This window comes from Scyliorhinus torazame, chromosome 4, assembly GCF_047496885.1.
Source record: "Scyliorhinus torazame isolate Kashiwa2021f chromosome 4, sScyTor2.1, whole genome shotgun sequence".
Taxonomy (NCBI): domain Eukaryota; kingdom Metazoa; phylum Chordata; class Chondrichthyes; order Carcharhiniformes; family Scyliorhinidae; genus Scyliorhinus; species Scyliorhinus torazame.
In genome coordinates, this window is record NC_092710.1 from 224915490 (window position 1) to 224936513 (window position 21024).

Sequence of the window (21024 nt, forward strand, 5' to 3'; positions counted from 1 at the left end):
ACGAAAGCGTCCCGGACTAAGAGTTCTGTGTGTTCGTTCACCGAAACCTGCGGGCAGCCGCAGCTTCTGCCCAGCACCAGGAGTGCGTGGTAGAATTCCTCCAACGATTTCCCAGGGGTTTGGCGTCTTGTTGCAAGCAGATGCCGGGCGTAGACCTGGTTTGCCGGGCGAATATAGTGTCCTTTTAGCAGCTCGATTGCTGCATCAAAATCTTCCGCTTCCTCGATGAGGGTGTAGATCTCCGGGTTCACCCTTGAGTGCAGGACGTGCAGTTTCTGCTCTCCAGTGGGTGCGTTTTCTGCCGTCTCGAGATACCCTTTAAAACACGCCAGCCAGTGCTTAATGATCGCCGCTGAGTTCACCGCGTGGGGGCTAAGTTGCGGACACTCAGGCTTGATTCGGAGCTCCATCCTTTCTTCTTAAAATCTAGCTTATTAAATTGATGCACGATCAATGACCACCAAAACGAGGTTGTAGTCCAACTGAAGGCTTTAATAAGCTAGATGTTTCCCCCAGCAGCTCAGGTACAGAATGAGGGCTGCTGGGAAGGCACGGGTTCTTTTACCCCGCCTATCAGGGCGGAGCTATTATACACTCTAGAAAGCATACAGGTTCTACCAATGGTACTTCAGCCTCTCAGGTACTGTAATACCTATAATACCACACACCACTCTCACCATCAGCCTACCCTCACTCCCACAGCACCCACACCCCCACCCTCACCCTCAGCCCCACCCTCACCCCCACCCTCACCACTTCCACCCCCACTCATCCCCCCCACCCCGGCCCACGGTCTAATCATGCGTCTTGTCTTGTGACTTGCAGGGCCTGCTTGTGATGGGACGGGTGCATCTGGTGTCCCACACCCCAATACAGTGCTACAGCCAGAGCCCCCCATGTGCCGAGCCGTGATGAAGAGAATAGCAAGGATGGGAGCCATATTCCTGTGACCGAAGACACCCCGGAGCTCCGAGGATGACACGGATTTCCCATCACAGCTGTCTCCAACACCCTCCACCATTCCAGAGACACTCACCTCGGTTGGGCACTTTAGTGAAGAGGCTCCTGGGACACTATCTGCTGTGTCTCACTCACATACTCCAGTACATCAGGTGGAGGTAGGAACCCCTGAGGGGTTGGACAGTCGGAGGGTGGGCCAACCCCAAGAACTAGCTGCTGCCCAGATGTGTTTCAGGCTTCTGGAATGGACAGTTCCATCGATTGTGGAGATGCAGTCATAGAGCCAGGGACTACAAGAGGGTTGTCAGCGAGCATCCAGCACCTACAGGTGAAGTTAGAGGAGTCCAACTGCGTAAAGGAGCAGGAGGTGGTGCCGACCATGTGTGCCACCCAGGCCAACAATGCACGCGGTGTCCGCAGTGGAGGCATTGGGTGGTGAGGTTTTTGGCTATGGATCTGCATGCCAAGGCCTGGGGCATTCTATGCAGGAGCTGGCCATGGCCCAGGACAGGGTTGTCATATCACAGACAAACATATACGAGAGCCACCTGGAAATTGCAGTGGCACTTCTGGCGTGGCCCAGTTACAGCAGGCCATGGCTGTGAACGTCGGTGGCATTGCCCAGGTTCTGGCAGATGGGGGCAGTCATAGAGAGAGGTGGCCCAGCCCCAGAGGGAGATGGCGCAGTCACTGGCTGTTGTGGCACAGTCCCAGATGGCGATTTCCGCTCCCTGTGTTCCATGCAGACCCTGGTGGAGTCCAGTGGGCCTGCAGGATGGGCAGTGCCAGGTGGCGGGGAGCCTCAGGGGATAGCTCAGTTTGCACCCCTGTCCAATGGAGTAGCCTGGAGGGGCATCAGGCACTTCGAGGGAAGAGGAGGTGTTGGGACCCATGCCGGTGACTCCCGCAAAGGAGATGCTAGAACACTGCAGCACCATGGACCCCCCCCCCCCCCCCCCCGGCTCCTAGACCTGGCGCAAGCGGGGGTTTGTGGGCAGAACAGGATGGCACCATGACACCTGGGAAACTGAAGCAGCAGCCAGACGTTGGCCACCAACAGGGACCCAGGTCACAGGGCTGCAATCACAGCAGGCCGCCTCCCCATCTGCTGTACCGTCTGGGGATCCACCGAGATGTAGCGTTAGGGCGTGTCCGTGCCACTGGCCAGATTCCCCCCTATCCCTAGTCAGTGAACCTGGAGGCGATCAGAGCACCCGTGCACTCCGTGTGGCCACCCGTGGCTGCCTGGGCCCGATGTCCTGCCTGACCTAGCCCTCCTCTGCATCTTCCTCGTTGGACGATGACTGGTGTTCATCCTCCTCCTCCAGCACGTCGCCCCTCAGCTGCGCGATGTTGTGGAGGACGCAGCAGGCTGCCGCAGTGCGGGTGACTCTCTCTGCGTCACACTGAGGACCGCTTCAGAGCGGTCCAGGCACCTGAACCGCATCTTCAGGATGCCGAAGCACCATCCCTGGTCGCTGCATGGTCATCGTTGTGGCTGGTCTCGGTGTTGGTCTTTGGCCACCAGATAGGTGTCATCAACCACGGCAGCAGTGGCTAACCCCTCTCACCCAGGAGCCAACCCCTCAGCCAGGGGTGTCTCGAACATATCAGGAATCATCAAGTGTGCCAGGGTGAAGGTGACGTGTATGATGCGCAGCTGATGGTCACATATCAGCTGCACGTTCATTGAGTGGAACCCTTTTCGGTAGTGCAGAGCGGCCTGTCATCCGCCAGTGCCCAATGGGGAACATCACCCCCTGGACTCGGGGCACTCGCCGATGGTGGTGAACCCCGCTGCCCAGGCATCCTGGTGGGCTCAGTCCACATTTAAATGGATGTGAAATGAAATGAAATGAAAATCGCTTATTGTCACAAGTAGGCTTCAAATGAAGTTACTGTGAAAAGCCCCTAGTCGCCACATTCCGGCGCCTGTTCGGGGAGGCTGGTATGGGAATCGAACCGTGCTGCTGGCCTGCCTTGGTCTGCTTTAAAAGCCAGCGATTTAGCCCTGTGCTGAACAAGCCCCTGCATTGTATTGATGTATTGATCTGGCTGGACATATAGGAGGCTGGGTTCTCTGGTCGCCGATGCCGAAATCACATTCAGTGATCGGCTGGAGAATCCAAGTTTCCGACCAAATCGAGGGCGGCGCCGCTTTTGCGATGCTCCACCCCCTGCAAAGCAGCCTACTCTCTGAGTACGCCGCGCGACGTATCAATGGCCTCAGGACCTTGCCTGAGGCCTGCCCCCCGATGCTCCGCCGCCGACCGACCGAGTTCCCACCAGCGTGAGTCTCTCATGGTCTCACCCGTCGGGAACTCAACGCGGTGGCTGCGGACTCAGTCCAGCACTGCCACAGTTGGGGGAGGGCTGATCCGTGGGCAGTCAGGGACATTATTCGGGGCTGGGGCCACTGTGGGGGGTAGTCCGGGGTGCGCGAGCTGGACAAAAGGGGGGCACTATGTTGCGGGCCATGCCCATGAGCTGTCTCCGCTATGTAGCACGACGCAACCGCTGCAGCCCGCCGCCGTGCGCATGCGTGGCCACGGACCCAGATAGTCTCTGGGACTTATCGGCAGCTGGAGCCGGGTGCTCTATGCTGCCGGCATTCTAGCCCCCAGCAAAACGGGGAATCGGTGGCCGTTTTACACCATTTGTTCTGGCATAAAAGGCCACCGTTCCCATGCCAGCCTGGGGACATAGCCCCAGAATGGGAGAATCCAGCCCAGGGCCTCCGTGACAGTATGGATGCACCTGTGCACCGAGGTCTGTGAGGTCCCGGACAGGTCCCCACTCGGCGACTGGAAGGACCCCATGGTATAATGTTTCAGGGCGGCGCACCATGAGCGGGTGTCCTCCCCCCTTCCCCCACAGTACCAGGTGCGCCATGATCTGGCAAATATGTCGCACTGTCTCCCTCCTCAGCTGGGGCTTTTGATGGCATGCCCAGTCCACCAGGTCCTCAAATGACAGGAACAGCCAGTATTCACAAGATCTCATGCGATGCCTCCTTTGAGCTCCTCCTACTCCTCCTCGGCCTGTTGGGTAGCCAGCTCTCCATCCTCCCTCCTGTTCCTCTGGGGCATGCTCTGCTGTGCACCGTGGGTGTCTCTGACCCTGTCGCCAGTCCCTGCTGCCTGGGTTACCGTCAGCTGGCACTACCCTTGCCAGTGGTACACTCCACGGCCCCAGTCTGTTGCCCCCGTAGGGGTTAGAGTGAGCATTGCCCTGGTTGGGCCGCCTGATGCCCCAACAGTAGGTGGCAGTTGGTTGGGAGGTGTTGGGTATGATGGAGGGTGGGGTGGAGAGGTGGAAGCTGGGGTGAGGGTTGGTGGGCTGAGGGCACCCATACGGCCGGTGTCACTCTGCAGAACCAGGGGCCAAGGTGGGTGTACAGTGGGGTGCGCAGCAAGATGATTGCCTTGCAGGCCACAGCAATGGTGGTCCATGGCTGGACACTCCAGCCACGTGGCCCGTTCCCCAGTCACCCCCCCCCCAGGCCTCGCAGGGCCCCGCCTATCCCCAGCCAACCCGGCCAGTGTCTGGCCTGGCAGTCCACAGTTGCGCCTCTCTGCGTCCTCCCTAGGCTCTATCTCTCATCAGCCATGACGCCAGTTTCACGATTTTTAAAAGCACAAGTGAACCGTGCCGTCGGGAAGTCGGGCCATTGGGGGCGGAGAATTGTGGAGGCCCCGGAGAACACCAGGTCAGGCCCGCTAATGATATGCAAACGGTGTTTACTGTAGGTGTATTCTGGAACACATTGACTTTGCTGTCGAGGCAATGGAGATTCCGATTTGGCGTCAAATCAGCGCCGGCCGTGATTTTGGCGTCGGAACCTATTCTCCATCCAATCGCGTTTCCAGATTTTGCCGTCGGCTGATGGAGAATCCCGCCCAATGTGTTTTTAATTTTCTGAAAAGGGGAATGAGTCCAAACGCCTTTGTGCACTGCTGGATTTTGTGTACTGTATCTTGCCAGACTCATATGGCCTCTGAGGTCATCTGGAATAAAACAAAAGGTTGAGACAAAAGCTATTTTTACTCATCACATGGAACATATGTCTCATCTCAATGGTTGTATTGGCCTCCAGCGATACACTACGTTGCACTGAGGTTTTGAAGGAAGAATTTCCACCTTAGTAAGAGGCCTGTCCACATTGATGACCTTGTTTGGGAGAAGGGGCTCCATTACCACTCAAGGCCATTCAGAACTGCCTCAAGAGTACCAGCTGGTATATCCAGGTTTTGCTGGTAACCAATGCAAGCAAATTAAGGGCCTTAAGGCAGGTTACGTATTCTAAATGCGATTTAAATTATTTGAGGGGAATTCTCTCTAATGCACTTGCTATGACATATCTCTTGTCTCTTTGTCAATTTGAAAAGAGTTGGACAAATATTTCTGTTTCGTCTGATACTGAAACACATACTCCTGAAAAATAAGTTGGTGCTGGATGAGTGGTAGACTAGCTGACAGTCTGTTCAGCGCACCCAAATGTAAAACGGTTGAATAAATGAAGTGCTGCTCTGCTTCTAAATAATTGTAATTTTTTAATATCGCAAAACAGTCATGCAAGGATGTCAATTCTAATCCTCCTTTCAGTGGCAATGTCTTTAAAACTGTCGCTGAGTTTGTTAGATAGGAATAATGATCTTTCCTGAGGTCTGAAGGAGGTTTATTGACAGTAAAGGCAATAATTGCCCAAGGTCAAAAGTTGAGATAATTTTGATTGCCATTGGGAGGCAGATCATCACTGTTATCAGCGAATAGGCACTGAAAGACCACAATGTTAGACAATGACATCACTGAATAACAACATTTAAATATCGATGGCAGATTAATACAGTTGTGCATAAGCAACTGTGAGAGTTGCATAATCCTAATTATGCCAAAATGCCAAACAACAGACTAAAAGCAATGTTGGAAATTCAGGATCACTCCTGTAAAATTCAGGATAATAGCACTGGAGACCAGAAAATTCAATTTGTTGTTTTGTTTTTAAAATTTTGTTCTATGTGGACTGCACTGAACAGCACCTTTTGTGGCATAGATCATGTCAGGCTCACAGAGTTTTGGGGCAGCACGGTAGCACAGAGGTTAGCACTTTGCTTCACAGCTCCAGGGTTCCAGGTTCAATTCCCGGCTTGGGTCACTGTGTGTGTGGAATTTTCACTTTCTCCCCATGTCTGCATGGGTTTCCTCCGGATACTCCAGTTTCCTCCCACAGTCCAAAGATGTGCAGGTTTGGTGGATTGGCCATGCTAAATTGCCCTTAGTGTCCAAAAAAGATTAGGTGGGTTTACTGGGTTGCGGAGACAAGGTGGAGGTGTGGGCTTGAGTGGGGTGCTCTTTCCAGGAGCCGGTGCAGACGTCGATGGGCCGAATAGCCTCCTTATGCACTGTAAATTCTATGATCTCATACCTGAGAACGTTTATAGATTTATCCTGAACCTGTTCTGATTTCCCCCATTAATGATTACGAGTATATCAAGAGAATGTCAATGACATGCTAACTTGGGATACATTTATTGTGAGCATCAAGTCCAAGTGACATGTGAACTACCTGCATTTTTAGCATTAGAAACCTGTATCCTTCAGCTCTTATTATTTATGTAAGGTTCGCCCACTCGTGATTTTTCTGAACACTTTTTAAAAATGACTAATTATGGTGATGTTGAAAAGGCTTTCATACATTTCACCGTCTTTCAGCTGATCAAAATCCAAAATCTTTTCCAAATCGATTTTTAAAATTGTTATTGTCCTATAATAACAACATTTCCTTCAAACTGTTGCTCACCTGAGACCTGAAGCAAAGCATGCTTTGAAATTAGGATCAAGAGCTTGAATGTTGCTTTAGCAACCTAAAGGGTAAAGGTCATTAGTTTACCAATTATAACCTGCAAACAATGCAATCAATGATTGATTAGAACATTGAGTTAGAAAGTTCAATACGAAGACTCGGCCATTTGAGCCCCCTTGACAAGAAGTCAAGCAAACTCTGATGTGAGAAACATTAGTAGACAGAAGTCTCTGCAGCAAGTAAGTTTTGTTTGCTTGAGGGTGGGGGTGTGAATGTACAATTCCAATTCATCAGCCAAATCTGTAATCATTCCATTTAGATTCTGGGCTGAGATTTTATGGTGGCCTTCTATTTCTCATTTTCTGCGAGCAAGGTTATGGCGGTTTCTGGAAGAGACCTGACTGTGGAGCGTGAATCTCGCTTATTCCTGTTGGCCTCACTGATTCACGGATCAGCTGATGCTAACTATGGACATTATTTTTTGATAAATAATGAAGCACATATGTGCGAGATAACTTTCACTGACAGACAAAACAACTTGTATTTTCCGTGCTAAGTGGGTGCATTTTGCAAAGGGGTTTATTCACCGAAACTAAGAATCTTTTTATCTTTGGTGTCACATGGGTCTCTTACAAATGGAGGTCAAACTGCTAATGTAAAGTTCTGGTTAAATATTGTCTCGCAGTTTGCATTATGCCTTCTGTTGCTTTTACACTAAAGGCTGTGCAATTGTTAAAAACAGTATTTACTCAGCAATTAAACTTTCTTAGCTTCAGGATTTTGCACTCATTGCACTTAAAACCATCTGTTCCAGTTAGATGACAGAATCTTTTTGGCCGATAAGTAAATTTTCCCAGAATACATTTCAGTTGATGTGATCCTGTACAAGGTGATTCTTATTTTGCTAAAATTTAACACTTTACCTGTTGACAAATATTCTGCTTTCCAAATGTGAGGCCAGCAGTTGAGTTGATGAAACATTCATCCAAAAGCAAATTATCTTCCCTGAATAAAAAAATCATGTTCAATTGATTATTTGTCATGGCAGTATTGGTTTTATTATGCACCCTTTATTTGTAGTGAATGGATGAATATTGTGAATAAGTTTCTACTGATGCAGCTGAGATGTTAGTTACTTGCAGCTTAATGTGTCTTTACTCTTTGACTACTAAGTTCCTTATTGCAGTCTCTTCACAAATCTGAGGCTCTCTCCCACAGAAGGTCTATAAAAAGGCAATTGGGGATGGAATTTTATGACGCCCTGCCAGCATGTGAAGCCCGGCGGGGGTATGTAAAATAATACAGGTGGCTAGCTCACTCCCAACATCATGTCAGCCGGCCCACCCATCCTTTGGCCTAATAAATTGCCAATTAAAGGCCATCTTCATGACCTATTTCTACCTCAGACTTCACAGCATAGTAGAAGGAAAGTGGCTGGCCTGCTGCTTTCCTAACTAGGGTTAGAAGATGGGCGGCTTACCTCCTTTGGCGGGTTCTCCTGTGCTGATTAAAGGCATACTATCAAATTGATACTCTTCTGTGTGCCTCCCTTCTAACTCTGCCGAGCACCCCCTTGGTTGTGGTTTTCCTCTATGGCCAATTTATACAATATATTCCACTTAAACTTACTAAAATGTAAGAATCTAAGAGGAATACATTTTCAAATAAATAATGCTTTAGAACGGGGAAGTTCATAGGGAGGTGTTAAACTGACAATATTGAATTCTTTACCCGTCAGTCTGGCCTCAATAAAACTCGAGATGGATTTGTAGGTATAGTATTATTTATTTTTAACCAACTTGCAAGTCTGACTCGCTTCACAGAGACTCAGAACACAGAAACTGTCTCCTGGACCCTCGGAAACGAATGAGGTCGGAGACAAAGAGATCGCTGCAAATACATTCAAATGCATCTAGTTTCACATACACGATTCCCATAGGCCATCCTATACACCTCCTGACCTGGCCATACATCCTGATTGGCTCACTTCGTATTCCTTAACCCTGGGCCTCTTGTTACCCAGCATCCTTTTCCCATCCTCCACCAGACACCCCTCCCCCTTCCTTGCCATGCTTTCTGAAATCCTTTGTCTGTGAACTGATCATATCCACATTACTGTACTAATATTTGAACTAACTATTTTACATCACATTCTTTTGTTCAATTCCTCAAAACAGAGGATAAGATCTCCCTTAGAGGGATAGAGGAATTATCAGAGCACAGACGTCTCAGTCCACTCTCTCACCTCCCCTGACACCCTTTAAAGAACAGGAAATCGTCCACAGTCATGGAAATGGATTTTCTCTCTGGTGCGGTGGGAAACAGGAGTCAGTGACTGTAGAATTAGATTAATTAACAATGGTTTCAATTTCCTTTATGTGGTGAATGTATTCACCATAATATAAGTTGTCTGTATAGTACTGTGGCCTATGGCCAGGGAATGGTAATATGATCTCCTTCCATGTATTGTACTGGAACCCTGGTGGGCTCCGCCTCTGGCTCTGCCCCCCCCCCCCCCCCAGGGTGATATATAGACCTGCCGCCTGTGGGCGGCGCTCATTGTTACAGCAGTCACAGGCAGGCAAGTTCTTGGATAATAAAGCCTGTGTTCACTCGTTCTCATCGTCTTGTAGTGAATTGATGGTACATCAATTTATTATCCAAAGACATCACTATGGAAGCCGCTCTGAAGCCTGATAAACTGGAACTCGACGCACGAGCAGCAGAAGCTAAGGAAATCTTCTCCCACTGGCTCCGCTGTTTTGAGGCCTACCTCGACTCCTCTGAAACGCCTCCCTCTGACGCCCTTAAGCTGCGCCTCCTCCACGCCCAGGTGAGCCACCGAATCTTGGGTATGATTGAGGATGCAGTCACGTACGAAGCAACGGTCGCGATTCTAAAGAGACATTTCGTGAAGCCCGTGAACGAAGTGTTCGCGCAGCACCTCCTCACTACCCGCCATCAACGCGCCGGGGAATCGCTGGACAAGTATCTAGAGAACCTGACACTACTCGCCCGCAACTGCAACTACAGGGATGTGAAGGCCGATGAGCACATGAAGCTGATGATCCGGAACACCTACGTGGCTGGGGTCCGGTCTAACTACATCTGGCAGCGACTGCTGGAAAACGGGGCCACTGATTTACAGGACACGGTAAAACTAGCCACCTCGATAGAGGTGGCCTACCAGAGCCTCAGCGCGTTCCCGGCAGACCCAGCGAACCCCTCGTGGGCACCACAGACGCGGCCTTCACCAGACCCGACTACGCCCCAGGCCTGTGCCGCGTGGCTGCCCGTTCAGCCCGGGGGACCGTCTTGCTACTTCTGCGGTCAGGGCCAACACCCCCAGCAGCGTTGCCCAGCCCGCACCGTGACATGCAGCGACTGCGGCAAAAAGGGACATTTTGCCAGTGGCTGTCTGGCTCGATCCAAAGCCGCAAAGTCAAACGCTTACCAGGCCCGATCCACAGGCCCACAGACCCCACAATGTGGCTGCGTGCCTGCCGGTACCGCCCCCTTCAGACGCATAATCCGCCGCGTGCAGCTCGTGGGGGGTGCTATCTTTAACTCAGTCCGACACGTGCGATCCATGGGGGCGGCCATCTTGGTCGCCATCTTCAACTCAGCCCGACATGGGCGATTCGTGGGGGCTGCCATCTTGTGACCCCAATACCTCCGACCACGCAGACTACCCGCAGCTCGGCGCAGTCACCCTCGACCAGTCGCGACCAAAACATCTGAAGAATTCGATGATGGCCGTCCGGGTCAATGGGCGCGAGACCCCCTGTCTTTTCGAATCCGGGAGAACAGAGAGCTTTGTCCATCCCGGCACGGTAAGGTGCTGCTCCCTCCACATCTACCCTGCGTCCCAGACAATCTCCCTTGCTTTCGGAACACATTCAGTGCAGATCCGGGGGTACTGTGTCGCGAACCTTGCGATACAGGGCGCTGAGTACGCAATTTTAAACTGTATGTCCTCCCTCACCTCTGCGCCCCCCTACTGCTTGGACTCGACTTCCAATGCAGTCACCGAAGTTCGGCGGACCCTACCTCCTCTCACTATATGTAGCCTCACGACCCTTGAGGTCACCCCCCCCTTCGCTCTTTGCGAACCTCACCCCCGACTGTAAGTCCGTCGCCACCAGGAGCAGGCGCGACAGTGCACAAGACATGATTTTTATCAAGTCGGAGGTCCAGCGACTCTTGAGGGAGGGGGTCATCGAGGCCAGCAACAGCCCCTGGAGAGTGCAAGTGGTGGTTGTCAGGACCGGGGAAAAGAATCGGATGGTTGTGGACTACAGCCAGACCATAAACCGGTTCACGCAACTTGATGCGTACCCTCTCCCCCGCATAGCGGAGATGGTCAACCAGATCGCACAGTACCGGGTGTTCTCCACAGTAGATCTGAAGTCTGTCTACCACCAGCTCCCAATCCGCCCGGAAGATCGCCACTACACTGCTTTTGAAGCAGCCGGCCGACTCATCAACTTCCTCAGGGTCCCTTTCGGCGTCACTAATGGAGTCTCGGTCTTCCAGAGAACGATGGACCGAATGGTGGACCAGTACGGGCTGCGGGCTACATACCCGTACTTGGACAATGTTACCATCTGCGGCCATGATCAGCAGGATCACGACGCCAACCTTCAGAGGTTCCTCCAGACCACCCAATCCCTCATCCTCACATATAACAAGGAGAACTGCGTTTTACGCACAACCCGACTAGCCATCCTCGGCTGTGTCGTGGAAAACGGGGTCCTAGGGCCCGCCCCCGACCGCATGCGCCCCCTCATGGAACTTCCCCTTCCCCACAGCCTCAAGGCCCTCAAACGCTGCCTGGGACTAATCTCCTATTACGTCCAGTGGGTCCCCAAATATGTGGACAAAGCCCGTCCACTTATCAAAGCCACGATATTCCCCCTGCTGGCTGAGGCCCGCTCAGCCTTCAGCTGCATCAAGGCCGATATCACTAAGGCTGCGATGCATGTGGTGGACGAGTCCGTCCCCTTCCAGGTAGAGAGCGATGCGTCAGACGTCGCCCTGGCCACCACCCTCAACCAGGCGGGCAGGCCAGTAGCCTTCTTTTCCCGAACCCTCCACGCCTCCGAGATTCGATACTCCTCTGTCGAGAAGGAAGCGCAAGCCATTGTGGAAGCGGTGCGGCATTGGAGGCACTACCTAGCCGGTAGGAGGTTCACCCTCGTCACCGACCAACGGTCGGTAGCCTTTATGTTCGACAACGCACAACGAGGCAAAATTTAAAACGACAAAATCTTGAGGGAAGGATCGAACTCTCCACCTACAATTTCGATATCAAGTATCGTCCTGGGGAGCTCAACAATCCCTCAGATGCCCTGTCCCGCGGCACATGCGCCAGCGTGCAAGATGACCAACTTCGGCTATCCACAATGACCTCTGTCACCCGGGGGTCACTCGGCTTATCCACTTTATTAAGGCCCGCAATCTGCCCCACTCCACCGAGGAGGTCAGGGCCATGACCAGGGATTGCCAAGTCTGTGCAGAGTGCAAACCGCACTTCTACCAGCCAGACAAGACCCATCTGGTAAAGGCCTCCCGGCCCTTTGAGCGCCTCAGTATCGACTTCAAAAGTCCCCTTCCTTCCACCAACCACAATATATACTTCCTGACCGCCATTGACGAGTACTCCCACTTCCCCTTCGGTAACCCATGTCCCGACATGACCTCGGCCACTGTTATAAAGGTACTGCACAGCATCTTCACCCTGTTCGATTTCCCTGCATACGTCCATAGTGACCGGAGAACCTCTTTCATGAGCGATGAGCTGCGTCAGTACCTGCTCAGTAAGGGCATCACCTCGAGCAGGACTACGAGCTACAACCCGCAGGTAAACGGGGAGGTGGAAAGGGACAACACGACGATATGGAAGGCCGTTCTCCTTGCCCTTCAGTCTTGAAGTCTCCAGATTCCCCGCTGGCAGGAGGTCCTCCCCGACGCACTTCACTCCATTAGATCGCTCCTCTGCACAGCCACGAATGAGACCCCTCACGACCGTTTGGGGTCTCGTTCAAGGGGGTCAAGGGGGTCCAGCTGCTGCACGCCAGCCCCCAATATGCCTACGTCGCGCACCAAGACGGACGGCAAGATACGGTCTCCCTCCGGGACCTGGCGCCCGCTGGTTCCCATGTCAACGCGCCCCACTGCCTACTGCCACCCCCCGAATCCCTAACGTCCCCCTGGGGCTCCTGTACTGTCCCGCGCCTACACTGCCACCATCCACCACCCCCGTGCCTAACCCCACCCCTCATCCGTCGCCGACATGCCAGACAGAAGCTCCAGACAACACGCTCTCGGAGTCAACTACTACAACGCCCACCGCACCACCAGAGCTGAGCAGGTCCAAAAGAATAATCCGGCCTCCAGACAGACTGAATGTATGATGACCCCACGTCAACCCCCCAGACTTCATTTTTAACACGGGGTGAATGTGGTGAATGTATTCACCATAATATAAGTTGTCTGCATAGTACTGTGGCCTATGGCCAGGGAATGGTAATATGATCTCCTTCCATGTATTGTACTGGAACCCTGGTGGGCTCTGCCTCTGGCTCCGCCCCCCCGGGACGGTATATAGACCTGTCGCCTGTGGGCGGTGCTCATTGTTACAGCAGTCACAGGCAGGCAAGTTCTTGGATAATAAAGCCTATGTTCACTCGTTCTCATCGCCTTGTAATGAATTGATGGTACATCACTTTATTATGGAGCAGATCTTTCTCTTTGTTCCTAGTGTCAGTGAAGAACTGGCAGCCAGGGCCGACAAGACAGCCTACCCACACGTGGAGGAATAATCAATTAGGCTCCCAAAGGCCCAAGTTAAATGCAATTATGGAGTCCAACTGGGATTTTCCAGCCACAAATTTCTGGCGCCCACCCTGGCGCAGCATTCATGATCATTTAACAACCTTTATAATCTCTCATTGGGATTTTCAAGGGGACTCCTCGTTAATTGGCATGGAGACTTGTACTCTTTCCAATTAAGGGCAATGGGCATGATCTTGAAATTAGAGGGCTAATCAGAGACCTTCCAGCTTGAGTGAAGTAGCAATCTACAATGGAGGATAATAAGAGAGCGAGGATGTTCCAACAAGGAGGGACCCCTCTCTCAAGCTTTCAAAAAATATTTTCAATTTTAAAAAAAGATATTCAGACTAAGGGCACCACTGCACAGGGAGGGGTATCAACTCTACAGGGCAGCCTCTGGCTGCTTTTGAACTCTAGGCCTGACTTGAGCATTGACTTGTGACTTGCCATTGAATGCCAATGCTGATGTGGGAGCTTGGATGCTGACTGGAAAATCCCAGTTAGTCTCTTTAACTGCAGTGAATTAGGGACACTTCACCGTGGCGCACTTGCACCAAGATCAAGTCTTTAATGCGCTGTAAATTTCCTCTGGTTAAATATTGGGAAGGCTGAAGACATCGTCACCATCATCGGCCGCTACCAAAACTTGCATCCTTCCCAGCATTATCTCCTATTGAACTCGATGATTCACAACCTCACTGTCTTAGTCAACCACAGACTGAATTGCTGTATTCATTTTCTGCCCAACACAAACACTTCTACCTCCATAAATCCACCTACATCTGCCCCTACTAGAGTCCGTCCGCTGTTGAAACTCTCATTCATACCTTTATTTTCTCCAGACTTGACTACTGGTCAGCTTCCCATCCTTCATTGTTGGTAAAATTCAACTTATCCAATGATGCACTGTCCATATCCAAGTCAACTTCCACATCAACGATGTTCTGGCTGACCTACACTGACTTCACATTCTCCAATTTGAAGCTTTAATACTTGTGTTTAAATCTGTTCATGAGCTTGCCCAACTTCACCTCCATAACGTCATCCAGCCCTATAATCTCAGAATTTGTTATTCCTCTGAATCTGCCATTTTATGCAACCCTCCTCCCTTCCACCATTGGTGACCATGCCATCAGCCACCTGGGCCTCATACTTTGCATCTCAACTCCACAACAGCCAATCCTCCTCTAAGACTGTCCAATAAATTAATCTCTTTGACCAAACTCTCAGTTCACCCATTTCTTCTTTAGGTTCCACGTCCATTTTACACCTGCTTTACCTCACAAAGCATCTTGGAAATTTTCTATGTTGAAGCCACTGTATAAACCTAAGTTACTAGTGAAATCGTGGTAAATCTTTACTCCCCTTTTTATGGTAGAAAGCATATTCCGTTTGGATGTGTGAAAGAAATTCTGAAACCAAAAGGTCAAAATCAAGGTATAATGGTAATTAATTTTGGGGCAGTTCCTGTCTGAGATTTATGGAACATCTGGTACTTAGAGTACTAAACACTTAGCATATCTTTGCTTTTGTGACTCGTGGATTGTACATTAACTGTCTATTTATTCAGTGATATCACTCCAACATTGTCCAATACAGAAACCAAATAATTACTATCATAGCACAAAGCAGATAAAACTAGAATATTAGATAAGATGCACAGCTCCAGTTTATCATCAGGGCTTGCTTGTTTCACTTTAATCACACAATATCACAGACTTTTCATGAACCTTTGATCCAGCCTTTATGTGGAGGAAAGAAAGAAATCATTAATTTGGTTAGCTTCATTATATTTAGCAAAAATAATGTTGTAAGAATCATGTTCTAAGTATCAAGTGTCAATGTTAGGAATGAATTACAATTATTAGTTCAGAATTCTTGCACCATGAAATGAAAGTTTAGCTGAATAAATAATATATTCATCACTCAGTTGTCCATTGTTTATCATATTTTATCAAATTAATTGTTGCAGTGTTTGATTTTGTGCTTTTTATTAGGTTTATACAGATATATTTCCAAAGCTTCAGAGGACAATTATGCGCGAACACTTGAACAACATGGTGTGATCACATCAACGCATTGCAAATGTTATTATTAAATATTCTTAAGGTTCCTGATGTACATTTTAATTGATGTCCTTTGAATTTTGGAGAATCAGAGTAGGTCAGGTCAGCAATATCAACAGTGCATTGCTCTGTCCATCAGAGTTGCACATGTTGATATCAGTAAGCTGATGTTGTACCATTGAGTGAAAACAGCTCATTTCCATTTGGGCTTGTCTAAAATCTGCTGTCACCTATTCAGGCCTGAGGTACATCAACATTGTAAAACCTGAGAACCTATGTCTAAATGCAGAAATAAGGGGCAGTAATTATCATGTGTAGGATTTATTCACTGCCATTAGTCAGTCAAACAGATGATATAATGCCATCACCAAACAACTCCTCAACACACAAATGAACATGGAGATTAATATTACAATGTCACCTGGACAAATAGTATATCTTATAATTTACAAAGTAAGGAGAAATTCCTTTTAATACAGTTGACAGATCAGTCCTCAATTCAGAATAATTCTTCACTCAGAAAAATAAGGGACTGGATTCTCCAATTTTGAGGCTAAGTGCCGATGCCGGCATGGGAACTGTGGTGTTTTACGACGGCAAAATCGTGCCGGACCCTCGCCGATCCTGGGACGGGAGTGGGGCCAGCAGCCACGCCGGGTATAACTCTTGGCTCCCATAACAAAAATGGCTGGAGAATGGCTGGGTCCGTGTCTAAGCATGCGCAAGGCGATGACCTGCAGCAGTTGTGTCGTAAAACATGGCACCAGCCGTGCGCGGACACGACCTGCCAAAAACTGCCCCCCTGGCCATCCCCCACCAGTCCCCCCAGCTCTCACAGAAGTCCCCCTCGCCAGCAGCACGGCTGACTGTGGCGGCCTTGGACACAGTCCACAGCCACCACGCCGGGTTCCTGACTGCTGAGACCACACGCCTCACGTGGTTGGGAACTCGGCCCATCGGTGGTGGAGCATCGGGAGAGGACCTTCAGGTGATGTGACAATGGCATTCCAACAGCGTGCGGCACGCGACGCAATGATGCCATTTCAGAGGCGGCGGAGAACAGTAAACTGGCGTCAAACCACGGCCCCACCCCAATTTGAGCGTCGTAAGGGATTCTACACCCGATCGCTGATTACAATATTGGCGCCCAGCACTGGAGAATCCCGCCCAAGAATTTTAATCATTCATGACCAGTGAACAGGCAATTACATCAGAAAGTAATTTTTTTTAATGGCATAAGTGGTAACTGTTGTGTGTCTTATTAATAATATGAAGGCACCAATCACTCATAAGGGATTGTGAAAACACACTGGGGTTCATTTACGAGGAACAGGCACTTGTGAACATAAATACATGGGTAAAATGCTTAAGGACATGGGTGGGTTTCTTTGTCCCGCCATGGTGGATTTCTGGTTCAGCACGCCGTCGGAATTCTCCGTTTCACCGGTTGGTCAATGGGGTTTCCCATTGTGGGATAAGCTCCATGCCGTCGGGAAACCCCTGGGCTGCCAGCAAAACGGAGCATCCGATGGCAGAGAATTCAGCCCCAGAGCTGTGTGTCTGTGTTCTGCTCCAGGCCAAAGTGAAACTGAGTCTGGATTAGTTTTCCTATGGTGATGGCATGCTCCTATTTGTTCAAGGCATATTACAGCACCCTCACCTCTTTTTAAATATATTCACCTCCTTTCATCGAAGTAAAACTATTTACAATGCATGTTCATGTTTGGCTACCATTGCATAGTGCATGGAATTGGTGTATCTATGAGTCTCTAAAACCTTGTCTTAAGGTATCTTTATTTGCTCATAGTGATCTGTGGGATTGTCATTCTTGTATACTGTTTCTGGTTGTATTTTGGATCTTGTTCTCGATGCAATGGGACTGCACAGTGGTTGAGGAGCTGGAATATACCTGATTTGGCCCTGGTTACGTCTCATCATTAAGCCTTTGTGTGTAATGACATAATTGGACCTTGGTTCTGAACAGACACTGGACACCTAGCTGGATGCCATGTACCTTCTGTGGGATGCTGGATGTGAAGTTGTTATCCCAACTCTAAACTTGGCAGTTCTGTACTCAGTTTTATCATGCACATTGGTCCTCTTCACTTGTAGTTTTACTAGTTTCTCTTTAGTTTCCGAGTGAGCAGAATGTGCAAGGGTCGGTAAATTGGTACACACTGGTCTGGTTTTCCATGGTTTCTGTAATGTGGAATCTTTTGCCATTTCTTCTTAATTGCTGGCATTTAGGTTGCTTAAAATGTACCTGATCAGATGACAGACTTGCATTCTCCTGCAAATGTAATGTTGCAACTCCCTTGAAACTGCAAATTTTGTTGAAACAGTCGTGATATTTATATATTAGGTTGTGAACTGAGGGATACGAGTTGTTTATGAGATTGATCTGTTATATTAAATCTATGGATTGTCACTGATACAAGGTTACAGCATGCTAGTAGACCTATCATCACTAGGCCCTTAGTCTTCATGATATGGAACATTTGTGACATCCAGGAGGATTGATTGTGCTTACACATGGAATAAGTGAACCGTTTTGTGCTAAACATTGTGCAGTGCTAGGTTTTGCCATGGCATTCATTGTCTGCAGATAGCTGCTGTTTAGAATTCGCAGTACTATTTTGACGCTTGCCATTGTTTCAATTTTGACCAATAATGTGTAGTTGCCAACTTTCTTGGATCAGATAACTTGAATCTTGGCAAACAGTGTGGATGGTGTATGGTTGGTATCTGTGTTTTCCATGAGATTCACAGTGTGTAACATGTGTACACTGCTCTTCATCTCATCATACACAGCATTACCTTTTGGTTTGTCAATCACCTCATGTATATGTTTCTGACAGGACAATGGATAGTCATTCTTATTGCTTGAAGGTACCCATTATGCACAGTCTATTTGTATCAGTATACAACTATTTGTAGCTGCATCAGCCATTGCTCTAGTGCACTGTCAAAAGCCTTTTCTGCTGCATGCCTCACAGAATAGATTAAAAGTTTGGCATTTACTTGATGCATGCAGAATGCCACACCTACCACATGTCTGACTAGTTGGGTATTACAGTAAGTAGGTCAACAATTGGGGTTGTGCTGAGGACCACCAATTTGCAAAGATTGCCACATACTCATTGAGTAGCTCTTCGATGCTATATATTTCAGTCTTATCTAATGGATTTTAGTAGAATTCTTCCATGGTAGTGGATGCAATCACCAACTCCACAATTCTGCCTGTTAGTCTGTGTTTGAAAAATCAGTCGGTACTTTTTCTTTGCACCTGCTGATAAATTTGTCTATAGATTCTTTAGGCTGTTGTCAAAATGACGTGAACTCCAGTCAATTGATGCAGAAATTTAACTTGACCAGTCTTCCAAGTCTTTTGGAGATCTTTAGCTCTTCTTCCATTAATGCTGATCTATTCAGCATTGTAGACATTCGGGTGGGATTCTCACAGGCCGGGGCCGGGCCGGAGAATCGCCGTGACCGGCGCGAATCGCGCCACGCCGCCCCGACGCCGAGACGTGGTTCTCTGCTGAGCGGAGAATCGGCGCCATTGGCGCCGGCAAAGTCAGCGTGGTGCCGGAGCGCCCCCCCCGCCAATTCTCGGTCCGGGTCCCACCGGCGCCGTTCTAACCTGCTCTCAGCAGGCGAGACCTGGGCATGAAAGGGTCCGGGGCTGGCCGGTGGGGGGAGAGGGGGGTCTGACTCCTCGGGAGTGCCTCCGTTGTGGCCTGGCCCGCGATCGGGGCCCACCGATCAGCGGGCCAGGGTCTCGGGCTGGGGGCTTCCTTTCTTCCACGCAAGCCCCTTTAGCCCTACTCCATTTGGCGTCGGGGCCGGCGCGGAGAAGGGAGCCACTACATAAGCGCTCGTTGGTGCCGGAGCCACTGCGCATGCGTGGACCCCACGGCGCCCAGTTGACACTGGGATCAGCAGCTGGAGCGGCGCGGGTCGCTTCAGTGCCGTGCTGGCCCCCTGTAGGGGCTAGAATTGCTGATCCTGAGGCCATGTTGACGGTGTCAACACTTAGCCTCAGGATTACGGAACCATGCCCCCAACCCCAATTTCAAGGTGAATTTTTATAGCTTGCTTCTCTGGTTCAGATACACCTGAATCAAGAAACCATGGGTGGAATCTCCCCAAAAATGCACAGACCGTTGGCTCGCTTGTGGTAAATGGCGTGAAGCTCGCAGGGTGCATAGCCGTCTTTTCTCACAGCATTGAACAACACTCTGTGCATTGTGTCTTACCAGCTCTTTACTTGAGCACTATTCTGGCACTGCTTCACAGTCACATTGCTGCGATTGTATCACATTCTGACACTCTGGGCGGGATTCTCCACTCCCGCGCCGAAGTGGCTGCGCCGTCGTGAACGCCGTCGAGGTTCACGACGGCGCGAAACGGCCCCGATCCCAACCGATTCAGGCCCTGACAATGGGCTAGGATTGGGGCCGCGTCATCTACACGCGCCAGGCCTTGTCACCCGCGTAAAGGCGGCGCCGCATAGATGACGCGGCCGGCGCCGCATAACTGGCGTCATCCGCGCATGCGCGGGTTGGCCGGCGCCAACCCGCGCATGCGTGGTTGCCGTCCTCTCTAAGTCCGCGCCGCAAGAAGATGGCGGTCGGATCTTGCGGGGCCGCGGAAGGAAGGAGGTCCTCCTTCAGAGAGGACGGCCCGACGATCGGTGGGCACCGATCGCGGGCCACCCCACATTTGAGGTACCCCCCCGGTGCAGGATCCCCCCTCGCCCCCCCGCAGGCCGTCCCCCCAGCGTTCGCGTGCTGTTCCCGACGGCAGCGACCAGGTGTGGACGGCGCCGGGGGGGTGCCTGCCGTTTTGGCCTGGCCGCTCGGCCCATCCAGGCCTGAGAATAGCGGGGGTGCCGGAGAATCGCCATTTTCGGTGTCTCCGGCGATTTTCCGGCCTGCGGCCCGCGGAACTCGACCGGGCCGTTCCCGCCGCTTGGGAGAATTGCGGGAGGGCATCAGTCCGGCGTCCCGGGAAATTTTGGCGGCCCAGGCGATTCTCCCAACCGGCGTGGGAGTGGAGAATCTCGCCCCCTGACTTTGTTGCAGAGTGGCAAAAATGTTGAAGGTCATCTCATGCCATGATATAAATCTGTTCACCATGTCATTGCTGTAGTTAATCTTGCTGCCAGTCTGAGCACAATGCCATTTTGCTGGAACCACTGATGCACACCATGAGCTGAATACTATGAGGGGAGGGAAGATGGCCCCTTCCTCACAGAAGCAAAGTCTGTTGGGCCATCATATCATGCTCCATGCTGACCCACCTGCAGCCATAATGTGCTGCCGGGAAGCTAAACAAGCATCAAGTGGGACTTCA

General features: G+C 50.4%; 1 long non-coding RNA gene across 6 annotated transcripts in view; it reads left to right on the top strand.

The window, feature by feature from the left end:
• Nucleotides 1-6886: 6886 nt before the first annotated feature.
• The window catches only part of LOC140410789 (uncharacterized), an 84090-nt gene continuing 69952 nt past the window's right edge, over nt 6887-21024 (top strand). For all 6 annotated transcript variants that reach the window (XR_011940741.1, XR_011940739.1, XR_011940743.1 and 3 more), the window contains exon 1: nt 6887-7002. This is a non-coding gene — a long non-coding RNA (uncharacterized lncRNA). The remainder of the gene's footprint in view (nt 7003-21024) is intronic.